Genomic DNA, 15259 nt, shown 5'->3' with positions numbered 1-15259 from the left:
AGCTCTCCCAATAAATGTGTGCAGAAGGATCCTGTTGCAGCGTTGTTCTTGCTGGCGAGTCAGGGCGCGCGCAAGATTATAAGGCCACTAATTCTACCCATGATGGTCCCACAAAGACCCAATTTCTGTTCCACAGCCTACATCCAAATATCATCAAACTAGGAGTTAAGGTTCTATCATATGGGTTTGAGTGACTCAAGGTTACAGCCATTTAGCCCCAGTGGTCAAGAACAGATCTGTTAAAGACTTTTAGGAAAATGTAAGTTAATGTAATGCTTACTGCTGGGGCTGGAGAGACAGCTCAGCAGTTAAGAGCACTATCTGCTCTTCCAGAAGACCCGGGTTCAGTTCCCAGAACCCACATGGCAGCTCAAAACGATCTGTAACTCTAGTTTCATGGAATCTGATGCTCTCTTCTGGTCTCCACGGCCACTGTACACACATGGTGCACAGACACACATGCAGGCAAAACACCCATACCCTTAAAATAATAAAATAAAATTTCAAAATATGAAATAATAATAAGTAAATGTCTTACTGCCTGAAATAATGGGTAAAAAGACCTACAAAGTTGGGTAACTGTGTGGTCAGGCAGAAGCAGAGACAGACTCCAAGCTCAACCAAACAAAGCTTTGTCGGGGGGGTGGGGGGGGGACTGTCACTGTTAACAAACACCCTGAGGCTCCCTGGGTTGCCCGAGGACCTTCCAGATCCCAGGTGAGGGGAAAACGGAGAAGCCAGGGAAACTTGTAATGAAGAGAATCTGTTACAAACTCAGATCTTAGAGACAAAAGAGGCTAGTACCTGTCCCAAATAGAGTAGAGATGGGGGAAGCTTTCACAGTCCCTCCAGCCCAGAGTGTGGGGCCCAATTTACCTTGCTTACCAATTTAGGATACTGCTATCAAGGTTTGAACAACAAACTTGCTCAGGACGACACAGAGATGTCAGGGTCACAGGGCTGAACAGTTGAAGCCTCTATTTGTGGGACCCTAAGCTGCCCCACAGTTAGGAAGGGTCTTCCCACATCAATTCACTTAACAAAGATAATCCCCGAAGGCATACCCAGCTGCTCACCCTCAGGTGAGCCTGCATCCTGAGAAGCTGACAATTAACAGTGAGTATCAGGCTATCATTTCTGGCCATAGGGTGGAACCCTAATCAGTGATTTTGGCTTTCTACTTCTCCACCCAGGTCCAGACAAGCAGGGTAGCAGAGCTAGTGTACAGTCAAACCAAACAGGAACAGAGCACGGGTGACCGACCAGCCCCCAACAGCCTCCAAGCCAAAGTTGCTCCTCTCCTGGTTTAAATACACTCTGTCTCTGCTGAAACCTGTGCTGTAATTAAATCCGCATTCTGGGGCATCAACAGGATGGAAATACACACATGCATGCACATATGGAGGGAGGGAGGGAGGGAGGGAGAGAGAGAGAGAGAGAGAGAGAGAGAGAGAGAGAGAGAGAGAGAGAGAGAGAGAGAGATTCTTATTCACCATTGGATACTCTGAGAGATCTCAGGGCTCAGCCAACGCCTACCCTGGACCAGAATACAGAGCCGAAGTGAACGTCTTTTTAACAGTCCCAGTCTATGGTGCTGTGTTACAAGAAACAGACTAAGAAACCGTCTCTCCATAAATGCTACAGGCGTGAGACAAAGATACTGCCTTATCTGGACATAGGCTATCTCTAGAAGCAACCATTTAAGGAGTTATATCAAAGACCACTCCCCTAAGGGCATTATAAGAAAGCTTTGGGATTCGTTAGTGCCTGGGTTGGCTAATAGGCAGAGAAATAGAAAGTAAAATCTGAACCGTGAAGGGATGTCATACAGGAAGGTCTTGTGCGCCCGGTTAAGCAGTGCAGACTATTCTAGAGAGCACTGGGCAGACTCTGAAGCTATGTGGGAGTCAGGTGGACTAGGGCCACGATACGAGCCATAAACACATCTTGTTTCCTACCAGGGCCTTTATACTCAACCAGCCTCCCCACCGGGGCTCAGCATCCAGGGAGGGACGAGAGGAGTTTGCCGAAATAATTAATGGCCAAGATGGTATAGAAACCCAAAGGGAACGGATATTAAATAGATGTTAAATGTGACATGACATTTACAACTACCAATTAAAAACCCAGTAATGGAGAACAAAATGTTATTCAGTTTTTTCAGACAAGAAACCTCTTTTGAAGAAAGACAGAACCCAAGATTTGTACATGCTAGGCAGGCAAATCTCTTACTGAGCCACATCCTCAGCCCTTGGTTTTGTTTTGTTTTTGTGTTTGTTTGTTTGTTTGTTTGTTTGTTGAGATGGGATCTTACTGTGTAGCCCAGCCTGATCCTTCTCTCTTAGTCTCCAAAGTTCTAGAATGACAAGCATGTTCCACACCAGGCACATGAACTCTTGTGATGTATCAGTTTTGCTGAGTGACGCAACCACAGTAATATATGAAAGAAAACCGAGACACCGCCTGTTACATAAAACCAATCTAGTGAACCCAAGAGCCTTTGTTTTCCTGGGCCCCGCATGGAGATTTGGTGAGCATTTTTGAGCCAAGTCACTGGAAAAGCACTTTGTTCTACCTGAAAGAGGAGAGGACAAGCCACCTGGGTTGGGCACCTGGGGACAGGGGAATACAGAGACTCCTCCCCTGAGAAGAATGGCATCAGGAAAGCATCTCACACAGATCTCGGAGTAGCTTGCTGTGACATAAGCCTCCATGTCTGTCTCCCCACAAGGTCACCACCATTTTCTCACCAGCATTATATGCAAAGAGACTATTTTAAATGGTTCCCAAGTTGGTACAGGGTAGAAATAGAAGCTGTTCCCAATGCTGGAAACAAAGGGTAAGGAACGGTGGGTGTCCAGGGGATGAGCCCTATTATCACTGGGCACTGACCACCACATCCCAGACACAGGGCTACACAGAGAGGCAGGTGACTAGTGGGACAAAGCACACTGGGGAACGTTGGTAGAATCCACCAGCACATAGGTCTGTGACCAGCTGAAGCCACAGCTTCGTGTATCCCTCCTTATGCCATTTGTGGGGTGCTTTGGCTCTAATTCAGCACCAGCAGTAGGCATGGGAAGGGAGGGGAACAAACAAGAGAGACTAGGAGAAGTTTTTCATAGAGGAAACACACACACACATACACATAGACACACACACATACAAATAAACACACATACACACACATAGACACACACATGCACACACACATACACACACATACACACACACACATACACATAGGCACACACACATACAAATAAACACACATACACACACATAGACACACACATGCACACACACATACACACATACATACACACATACACACACACATACACACATACATACACACACACATACACATAGACACACACACATACAAATAAACACACATACACACACATAGACACACACATGCACACACACATACACACATACACACACACACACACACACACACACACACAGAGGATGTATTTTTCACTCCATGCTCTGCTCTGGAAACCCAGCTGCTCACCCTGTACGTTAAATGTATGTTCATTTTAAAGAGAAAAAAAAAGAAAGAAAGAAAACACACACATATCTACAAAAGCGACTGAAATCATCTAAGAAAGACCTCCCCTGACTATCCCCCAACCCCCTGCACCCCCATGACGCTCCTGAGCGTGACAAAACCTGCAACAGAAACGGAAGACTGTAATTAAAGCGAGGCTGGCTGATGCTGCTGTTCAAATTAAACTCCTTTAAAAAAATTTTTTTTTCAATAAAGCAAGGCTAAACTCAGCATGCCTTAGTCATTACTGTAGCATTTCTCTTCCAGAAGGATTAACAAACACGAAGTACAGGGCTGAGAACTTTTGATCAAACAAAGTGTTTCAGAAGGCTTTCTCCACTCCCTCGTTCACTGACACTGCACTATCACGATTCAGTGCGTTGTGTGATGTGGATGTGCACACACGTGCTGTGTCACTTGTGCCTGGTGAGGACAATGGGACCTTCTGTGAGCCTGAACATCTCTTCTAGGATCTGTTGGGGGAAAGCCTTACATGGGCAGGAAGATGACAATGAACACCTCTGTGTATAAAAACAAGCTCTTGGTCCCATTGTGAGCGCAACGGTGTTGAATTTGGGAACACACGGTGATGCTCTTCACGAAGCTGAGCTGAGTTAGGGCGCAGGTCTGCTACGAAACCGGGGAGACCAGGACAGGCATGTGGAGGAGGCTTTCCTGGAAGCGAATGTCAGACTGGGCACCACTGCCTGCCACCTTAGACTCCTGTCCTAGCACAGGGTACATGGATCTAGAAAGGAATGACAGGAAAGAGAGGGAGAGAGCTGGTGGGAGGGAGAATAGGAAGGAGAACCAGAGGACAGGAAGGTTGCAATTGAGGTCAGTCTCATTCAGGAGAGATCAGCTCAAACCAGCTTAACTGAAAGGCGTTGTGGGGAGGGGGGGGTAAGCTAAGATCCCGGGAAGAGTCTTGTATGTGGGGAGTGGGGTTGGGAGGAGCCAAATGGCGGTTCCCATGACTGGGTGGGTGGAATTCAAACAGATTTGGAAGCACATATATTAGGGTTGTTTAAACAGGGTAAGCATCTGTCCTCTAAGCTCTCCAGGCACGGTGTCCGTGAGGTTGAAGATTCTCTCCTTGGCCTCTAGATGTTGTCTTTTTCTCTTCCTTGCATAGTCCCCGTGGTATGTGTATCTATGTTCTAATCTCCTAGTCAGGCCACCAGTGGGGAATCAGGTTTCAGCCTACCGACTTATTTTACAATTTATTTATAGCTTACTCATAGTAACTCAGTCACATCTTTGAGGGTCTCTCTTCAAATGCAACTACATCTAAGGTGTGGGGCATTAGGACTTCAACATGCAAATTCTGGAAAGGTCCAGTTCAGCCCAGAAAACTCTCTCAGGTGCTGATCTAACTGTTGGTTAGAAGAAAAGCTGTAGGAAGAAGCAAGAGTCAGCAGAAGGGACTTGCTAAAGTTGGGGAGCAAAGGGACCCCAGAGTGTACTATTTTTATGTGGCCGTGATAAATATCTGACAGACCTCAAGAGAGGGAAAATGTATCGGGCTGAGAGTCTGAGAACACTCAGCCCTTCAGAGCAGAGAAGACATGAGAATCGTGAGTCCAAGTTTAACCAGGGACCAGGAAGCACAAAGAGAGGTTGTTGGTATTGGGCTTTCTCCTCCAGTCCACGGGGTAATGCCACTGACTTCAGGATGGGTATTTCCACATAAATTAATCTCTGGAAATGTTCTCATGGGACTGGGGAGATGACACGGTCAGAAAGAGTTTGGCACACAGGCATGAAGACCTGAGTTCAGTTCCCAGCACCCGTGTGAGGCACCATGCGCTATAACCCAGTTTTCTGGAGAAAGAGACTAGAGGACCTCTCAGCTCTACAGCAGCCAGGCCAGCCAATAGACTGCTTCATGTTCAGTGGGAGAACCTGCCTCAAAAGGTAACGTAGAAGTGATGGAGGAAGATACTGACTTCTGGCCTCTATATACAGAGAGAGAGAGAGACACACACACACACAGACACACACACACAGAGAGAGGCACAGAGGACACACACACACAGACACACACACACAGAGGACCACATACATACATACACACACACACATACACACAGACAGACACAGAGAATACCTCCCCCCCCCCCCCATATCCATGGTTGGGTCTACACCTAAGTGAGTTAAAATCCTGTCACATTGAGCATGCTAACCACTACACAGAAGAGAGTTTTTAACAGTAATACAGATGATGCTTAAGCTGAGAGAGAAAGAAACTGGACCCAGGAGTCTGACCTCCATGCGCATGGGGAAGGTGATATTTTCAGTCACACAGAAGCCTGAGAAGGAACCATCTACACCGCAGGGAGGGCTGGGGCCCCCAGGTTCTTCTCTACCACAGTTTATTCCATTCTCCCTCCATCGCCGAGCACATTATTTACCAAGCAATTTTGAACAAATGTAAATCAACCTTCAGTATTTACCTGAAAGACTCCAAGTCGGTACATCACCGAGATATTTGCACATCCGTGTTTACCGCAGCGCTGTTCCCAACAGCTAAGTCCCAGAACCAACCTAGGTGTCCAATAAGGGAGGAACAGCTAAAACAAATGTACACACACACAAGAATTGTTTAGCCATAAGAAAAACATGTCATTTGTAGGAAATGGATCTAACTGTAGGCCATCAAATAAGCAAATCAAGTCAGTCTCGGAAAGCCAGATGCTCTGAGTTTTCTACTGAAACCCGGGATTATATATGTACAGGTGTATATGTATATATGTGCCCGGGATTACAGATGTACAGGTGTATATGTATATATGTGCCTGGGATTATATATGTACAGATATATATATATGTATATATGTGCCCGGGGTTACATATGTACAGATGTATATGTATATATGTGCCCGGGGTTACACATGTATATGTAAATATGTGCCCGGGGTTACATATGTACAGATGTGTATGTATATATGTGCCCGGGATTACACATGTACAGATGTGTATGTATATATGTGTCCAGGGTTACATATGTACAGATGTATATGTATATATGTGCCCGGGATTACATATGTACAGATGTATATGTATATATGTGCCTGGGATTATATATGTACAGATATATATATGTATATATGTGCCCGGGGTTACATATGTACAGATGTATATGTATATGTGTGCCCGGGGTTACACATGTATATGTATATATGTGCCCGGGGTTACATATGTACAGATGTGTATGTATATATGTGCCCGGGATTACACATGTACAGATGTGTATGTATATATGTGTCCGGGGTTACATATGTACAGATGTATATGTATATATGTGCCCGGGGTTACATATGTACAGATGTATATGTATATATGTGCCCGGGGTTACATATGTACAGATGTATATGTATATATGTGCCCGGGGTTACATATGTACAGATGTATATGTATATATGTGCCCGGGGTTACATATGTACAGATGTATATGTATATATGTGCCCGGGATTACATATGTACAGATGTATATGTATATATGTGCCCAGGGTTATATATGTACAGATATATATGTATATATGTGCCCGGGATTACATATGTACAGATAGTGCACAAGTAGCAAGTGGAGAGTGTCTAAGGGAATAGAAGGGAAGAGTGCAGCGAGGAGGGGTGAGAAGCAGCTGGTAGCGAGGAATGGGGGTAACATGCCAGAGGACACAATACCCTTGCCTAACGTTACCCAGCTTAGTGGACTAAGACATGTATGTCTGAGTAGGTAGAGCGACAATCAATAGATGTGTACCTCACTGGCTGTGTGCTCTGTAGACCCTAACTGACTTAGCAGGCTTTCCTGAAATGGAGGAGTTTATGCCAGACCCAAAGAGAGAACCAGCTATGAAAAGGGCAAGAAAAAAACAAATGTTGTTCCCAGCAGAAGATACACATGCAAAAGCCTTGAGACAGAAAAGGGCTTGACCCTTTCCTTAGCCCTGTGTTATTCCACTAAGCTGGGTAGCGTTAGGCAAGGATAGTATCCTCTGGCATGTTACCCCCATTCCTCCTCGCTCCACTCTTCCCTTCTATTCCCTTAGACACTCTCCACTGGCTACTTTTGCACACTTAACCAAGGTGGTTAGTGTGGGCAAAGACCACCATAGAAGGAGAGTGTGATACAGGATTCGAGCAGCAAGGTCAAGCAGGGTCTTGCAGCTAGGTATGTCCTGCGACTGGGACATACCTCGATGAAGCTGGAAGCTAGAATATTAATACCAGAACAGCAAAGAGCACCTCTGGTGAGTAAGGACTTTGACCTTGGGAGAGAAGAGGGGCAGCTCTGTGTTCACAAATTTAGAACCTGTAACGGAAGCCTATGGAAGGGGTGTGTGCATAGGTCAAAGGGATAAATTAGCTCAGGGAGGAACATATGAGCGACCAGCAGTGTGTTTGACAAGACACACTGACAGGCCTGTTGTTTTGTATAAGGGTTGTTCTAAGATAGCCACCCATGCCCCTTGGCTATCTGGTACCTGCAGACGTACCTATTACCATGTGCAAGTAGGCCACTGCACTACCCACAGGCAAACCAAACTTTTCCTGCAGAACATTTCGAATTAGGTCTAAAAGCTGGAGGGGGGGTGGGGGGGAGGTGGTGATTGAGTGTGAAGCCGCAGACCACAAAGCGTGCAGGAACTGTGGCTGAGCCCAGGTCAGTAGGAGTGGGAATAGCAGCTCTGCTCTACAGTGGGGCTTCTCCATCCTCCCTCCCTGCTCCTCCTCCCTCCCTGTCCCTTGTCTTTCTGCACACCAGCACAGGTATCTCAGATTGTCGTGTTACACCCACCTCTGTAGACCCTGGGGTCTAGACTAAAGCCCACTAGAATAACTGGGCCATTGAATTTGAAATTAAATCGCCCCCACAGGCCCTTCTCTCTCCAGCTAGTGAGCTCATCAGGGCTCAGATAATGGAACAGTTCTTGCCACTAATGGGCCATGAGTGGAGAGGAGGAGGGAAGTGCCCCTCTATGACTCCACTACGGAGAGGCAGGAGGAGAAGGTCACTCACAAAACCACCAAAGTTTTTAGTGTTTGGGAAGAACTTTCCTTAGACTAGAGGAGATCTAGAGCATAAAAAAGGACTTACCAGGCTGTGTTTGTAAACAGAACGGACATGCACCCATGCACCCCAGACATGTTAAGTCCGGGCTTCTGAAATCTATCACCCCAAAAGATCCCACAGACAGGAGCATGTGAGACTTTTGAATCAGAATAACCTTCTAGAAACTATGGGGGGGTGCTTGCCTGGCAGCCCAGGTTGGGTCAACTTGGACCACGTGGGCCATGGGTGCCAAAACACTTGTATGCCCTGCCCTCCAGGAGCCATGAGGACTCTGGCAGTGACCACACCAGGAGAAACGGGAGGGTTTGCCAGAAATGGCGAGACTTACCAAGATTCTGGGATTCCATTCTAGGGCCACATCTGCAGCTGTTAGCAACTAAGGAAGTTCTGGGTATAGGAACGTTGTGAAACCTGGACTCTGTTGGTACTACTTCCTGGGCTGCTGTAGGGACCGTGGCAAAAGGGTAGGTCCCTTCTTGCCTGTCCCCCAGTTTACTTGCTTAGACTCCTGACAAAGTCAGATCTAATCAAGGGATGGGCCTAGATCTGAGGGACGTAGGCGTAATCAGGAAGCAAGCGTGCCCAAGTGCCTATGGATGAGAAAGTCTTTCCTGGAGGGAAGATCTCAGTAGCACAGTGGGAATCGTCACAAACCAGAGGGAGTGGCGAACGAAAGCCTTGTGCACACAGTTGCTTTTGTCATTCTTATCAGGGGACACCACTCTGATAAGCAACATAGTGACCTATCTAAATGTCCTCCATCACAGAACCTGCAAAGAGATGGCATCCATCCAGAAAAACCTGCTATTAGAGAGGCCCAAAGGGGATGTTTAGAGCATAACACTTACAATGGATATACAAACATTTCACAAGTACGGCTTCAGCTGCCTTAGTTATATCATGTATATAGACCAGGAGGGAGCCATCACTATGGCAACCAGATGGGACACCGGTAGGATCAAGAGGCCCTGTTACTTAGAATCCTCTTCTAGAGTATCTCCCCCAAAGATGTCCTAAAACCTACCAGGTAGGGGCAAAGATGGTAACTGTTATAGTTTGAATGTGAAATGTCTGAATGCTGTACAGTGTTCCATACAGATAGTACTGCTTTGAGGACCTTTAGAGTTGTGGTCTAGCTAACAGAGGTGGGTTTCTAGAGGTGGCTCTTGAAAGTGACATCTTCTGGTTCCAGCTAGGACTCTCTGACTCCTGACCTGCCTGCCACCTAATACCCCTGACTCAGCCACTTCAACCACCATGCCTTTTCCACTGTGATGGACTGGTATTCCCTGAAACTGAGGCATGTAAAACCCCCTCTCTCTCTTGTGTCGCTCTGTTATGTACTGTCAGTGACAAGAAAAGTGACAATACAGTCACAAAGGAGAAAACTGACGAGGTTTTCCTGGCTCCTGGCAGCTGTAGGCTTCTATTTTTCAAAACCTACTCTAATAAGGGTTCTTAAACCTTCAACCTCCCTTATAGCCCTTTTAGGGGAAGAGGGTGGCAAATAGGATAAGGGGAGCATGTTTAGAAGTAGTTCCATGGGTCAATTCCAATCTCCGTTGTCTGCAGGCCAGTCAATGAGCAAAACACCAAACATTAGTCAGCAGCAGTGGCTCCATCTAGAAAAACGCGTGGGGAGTCCACTGGCGAAACAAGAAGCAGCCGGAACACCACCAGAAGTTCTTTAGTACGTTTCTTGTCTATGAAGTCACAACACTCGAAGACGAGCATCAGTGCAAGGCAAACCAATGCCAGAGGACAGTCAGCAAAGACCAGCAAGGCAAACCCAATGAAGACCAGCAAGGTTGGTCAATGCCAGTACACTGTCCACTGTCTGTTGGGATATACCTATATTCTTTCCAAACATCACGTGTCCTCTCGAGTGTCGGATGCTCCAGCAAAACACCACATGCCCTTTCACCAGACAGCTTCCAGAAAAACACCACACGTCTGTTCTCAGCAAAACACCCCCTCAAGTGTCTGCTTCAGTGAAACATCCTGTCATGAGACAGCTTCCAGAACAATATCACACGACACAACTGAGTCTCCAACAAAAGCAGAAATCCCCCCTTGAGTGCCATCTGTCTTCCTCTTCTCCACCGTCGCCTCTCCTGATCACCGGACCGCTGTGGCCCTACTCATCTTAGCGGGAAGTCCCTGGTTCACACACAGTATTTAAGACTGTAGAAGTGGGTTCCGGTGACAGACCATTGCCTCTGAATGAGGCACTGCACCATGCTCTACAGAAGACTTTGGCCCACTCAGGGAAAACCCAGTGACCCCAATGCTGCTATGACCCCTGCTTTAGAGGAAAGTGGGGAACAGAGAGGCTAGTAGCTTGCTTGAGATGACAGGCAGTAGGAGGTGGAGCCAGGGTTTAAAGGCCGGATTCTGACCTCTTTGCTTTTCCTGTTCTATTTTCATCACAACTGCAAGAGCACTTGAGAGTTAAACTGAGCACTTAAGAGGTTGGTACTGGGGTTAAAGCGATGGCTCAGCAGTTAAGGGCACTGCTCTTCCAGAGGACCTGAGTTCAATTCCCAGGACCCACGTGGCAGCTCACAACCCTCTGTAAGGCCAGTTCTGGGGCACATAGCAGCCTCTTCTGGCCTGTATGGGTACTGCATTCGTGTGATGCACAGACATACATGTAGGCAAAATGCCCAAGCACACAAAACAATAAAATAATTTTTAAAGAAGTTGTGGGTATTTATTTTTTAACCAAGAATGATTTTACATATGGCAGCCACATGTAGCCACATTGAGGATCTCGCATATAGCCATGTCCTGTGTACCTCCTGCCAGTATGATTTTTAAAAGGAAAAGTTAATTAGCTGATCTTTCTAACACGTAGGGACATATATGCAGGGGATGGACTATGGGCTGCCTTCTATACAATGGCAACACAGGTCTCCATCCCACTTCCTCAGCTAGTGCTGCAGCAGACAGCTATCCTCAGATGTCTACCAACTGGCACATGCAGAAGCCAGGATGAGTCAGCCTCCTTGTTTTGTATCTGGATTCAGATGCCATCTTTTTCTCAGTGGGCAATGCAACTTTATGACATGCATAGAACACCTGATCCCTCCTAATACCCAGGGTCCAGCAGGTCACTCTCCCATGTGCCCACGATTTCACGGCCACAGCCAGCTTTGGTCCTCTCAGAAGCTCTGCATGGGCACCTGTGGCCACACACATTAAAGATAAGAAATTCCTCAGTGCTTCCTCCCAGGAGGTAACTGCTGGAGGAGACAGAGAGACCGGCTGGCTGTGTGATGCTTACAACTGTCAGAAACCGAGCTGTGGTCCTGCACTGCTCCCTAATGATCCACATGACCTTGCACCTCAGTCTCCAGCTTGCAGACAGGTAGGGGTTGTAGACTGGGCTACGTAGGCTCAAGCATTACTCCAGGAGTCCAGGAGTGTAGGATGAATCCTAGCTGCTCACATTTTCACAAATGCACAAGGCCCACGGAGACTGTGCTTACAGCAACATTGCATAGGGCTTGCGACTCAGCGCCATGTGAGTCTGAGAAGGAGGGACTCTGCCAGGCAACTGCACTTTACTCTCTGGTGCAGAGTTCCAGGAGGGTGTGTGGCTCTGGATAGTTTGGCCACCACTGGGCTCATCCTATCTCCACTTGGTTGGCGTGGAGCTAGATGGCTTTGGTGGTTGATGTCTGGCCAGAGGTAAGAGGCTGATTTCATGGACTCTAGACAATCCCAAGATCAGGAAAAGCATCACATTAAATCCCAAGTAGAGTCGGTAAGACCTGAGTTCAGATCTCCAGAGCCTACATAAGAAGGGCACAGTGATATATACCCATGATCCCTCCTTTAAGGAGGTAAAGAGAGGAGGGTCCCTGGGGTTTGTGGGCTAGTCAGCCTGCCAAATAGATGAGTTCGTGGTTCATTGACATACCCTAAAGCAAAACCTGAGTTGGAGAGCAATTGAAGAAGACAACCAACCTCAATCTCTGGCTTCCACATGCTCATGCAAGCATAGTCTCTCACACACACCATACATACACACCACACACATGCACATACATGCACACCACACACACACACATACATACCATACCCCCCCACACACACACATGCACACACGTACACACAAGCACACACACATATATACCCTCATACATATACACATGCACACCACACACACATACATACCACACCACACACACACATGCACACACATACCCACAAGCACACACACATATATACCCTCATACATATACACATGCACACCACACATACACCACACACACACATACATACCACACCACACACACACATGCACACACATAAACACAAGCACACACACATATATACCCTCATACATATACACATACACACCACACACATATACATACCACACCACACACACACATACATACCATACCACACACATACACACAAGCACACACACTTATATACCCTCACACATACACATACCACACACACTCATAGCATTCATATACATATACATGCACACATACATAAACACATGCACACACATACACATTCATACCACTCATACACACATAACACACATATACATACACACATATAGTACATGTATAACACACATATACACATGCATATGCATCCATATATACACACACAGAGAAGAGACTTCTCTGGAATCTATTTTGGATAGTGCACACAGTCAGCCTACGCAGCAGCAGATGGGCCCTGGCTCAGAACACCTCGCTTGTTGAATGCTTTCATTCATCGCTCTGCCCTAAGTGGGAGACAACTGCAAAGAGAGGCCTCCCAGCAACTCCTGGTCCCATCTGCCCAAAGCAGCCATTGACAGCCCCTGGCCCCCACAGTGGGAACGTGGGAACGTCACCAGGACCTTCTGAAATTCATGTCTGCCAAGCCCATTCTGGCTCTGACTCTATTTCACGAGCCAGCTTCGAGAAGCATGCTGTCGGCACATGCTCCACTGAAAGCTGATTTCCAAAGTAAACGCAATGAGAACAGTATCCAGGTGAGCCCGCAGAGGAAGCTGGGCACGGGGATGTGTCCAAGGTGGTGGCCATTTGGTCTCAGTAGCAACAGCGCCGCAGCATGGGAAGCTGTTTGTTCCCAAACCTGAGCAGAGGGAGGATTCCAAAGGGACCTGGACCTTCCGGCCACCTGCTCCCTGCCATGTACATGAGGTTTGCCCGAGCTTGCTGCCTTGCAGGTCCTGTCCCATAGGCTCTCAAAGCAGGATGGTCTCCGCCCTCAGTTCCCGTTCTAGCCAGGAGCCCCGCAAGATATGCTCACTTCCAAGGGAGAGTGCAAGGGACCAAGAAAATGTAGGAAGGGCCCTCTGAACTCTTCTCTGCCCTGAGACCTGCTGTCCTTTGATTTTGAGAAGAGGATTTGGAAGCCAAATCACGGCTCAGGTGACCATGGACATAGATCTCTATTCTGCTGGGGCCGTAGCTGGTCATGGGTAAAGATGGCAATCATGATACCCCATGAGGGCCAAGGCTGCCCAACAGTGTGGCCATCTGTCCACACTCTGCTTTAACTATGGCTTGTTGGGGAAATGAACTGCATAATGACTAAGTCTCTGCCATGAGAGGGACTGGAGCTCCTATGTGGAGTTTGCCCCAGGGACACAGGGGACAGTGGGAAAGGCTAAGTACAACCTGTGCCTATTAGTGTACTCAGGAAAGGAGGCCAGGGCTGGCCCTGGAGAGCCCAGAGAAGTGACTGCTTCTGCCTGTGGGGATCCAGAACGATTCACAGAGTAGGTGACATTGGGACACTGAGCAGATCATTAAGAATTGGCAGACAGTCTTCCCAGATGGGCTGAGAACATCTCTCAGCTCCCCCGGGCAGCTCCCCTGCAGTTGGGACCTGGCTCTTCGGGAACTGGGGTCCTGCCAGGCCACTTTGTTGGTAGCTCCCTGATGAGAGGTGAATAGCTCAGATTCAGATGTGTACCCTCATCTTCCCTACACTTCCTGCCCTGGCCAGAGCTCTGATTCATTAGTCCTTGTCTTCTGTCTTCCTGCACACACCGCTTCTCATCTGTAAGATGCCTCCTGCACACACTGCTTCTCATCTGTAAGATGCCTCCTGCACACACTGCTTCTCATCTGTAAGATGCCTCCTGCACACACTGCTTCTCATCTGTAAGATGCCTCCTGCACACACTGCTTCTCATCTGTAAGATGCCTCCTGCACACACTGCTTCTCAGTCTCCACTGCAGGGAAACTGGTGCACACATAGGCCTTTAATTTGATTTTGGTTCAGTTTGTTTTCTCATCACTAGTGAGGGAACCCAGGCCTTCATGCATGTCAGTGCCTCAGGGTTTTACTGCTGTGAACAGACACCATGACCAAGGCAACTCTTATAAGAACAACATTTAATTGGGGCTGGCTTACAGGTTCAGAGGTTCAGTCCATTATCATCAAGGCAGGAACATCATGCAGCCATGGTGCAGGAGAAGCTGAGAGTTCTACATCTTCATCTGAAGGCTTCTAGCAGAATACTGGCTTCCAGACAGTTAGGATGAGGGCCCACACCCACAGTGACACACCTACTCCAACAGGGCCACACTTTCTAATAATGCCACTCCCTAGGCCAAGCATATACAAACCA

The sequence above is a fragment of the Mus musculus genome, chromosome 2 (genome assembly GCF_000001635.26).
Source record: "Mus musculus strain C57BL/6J chromosome 2, GRCm38.p6 C57BL/6J".
In the NCBI taxonomy this organism is placed as follows: Eukaryota; Metazoa; Chordata; class Mammalia; order Rodentia; family Muridae; genus Mus; species Mus musculus.
This window is presented reverse-complemented; position numbering follows the sequence as displayed.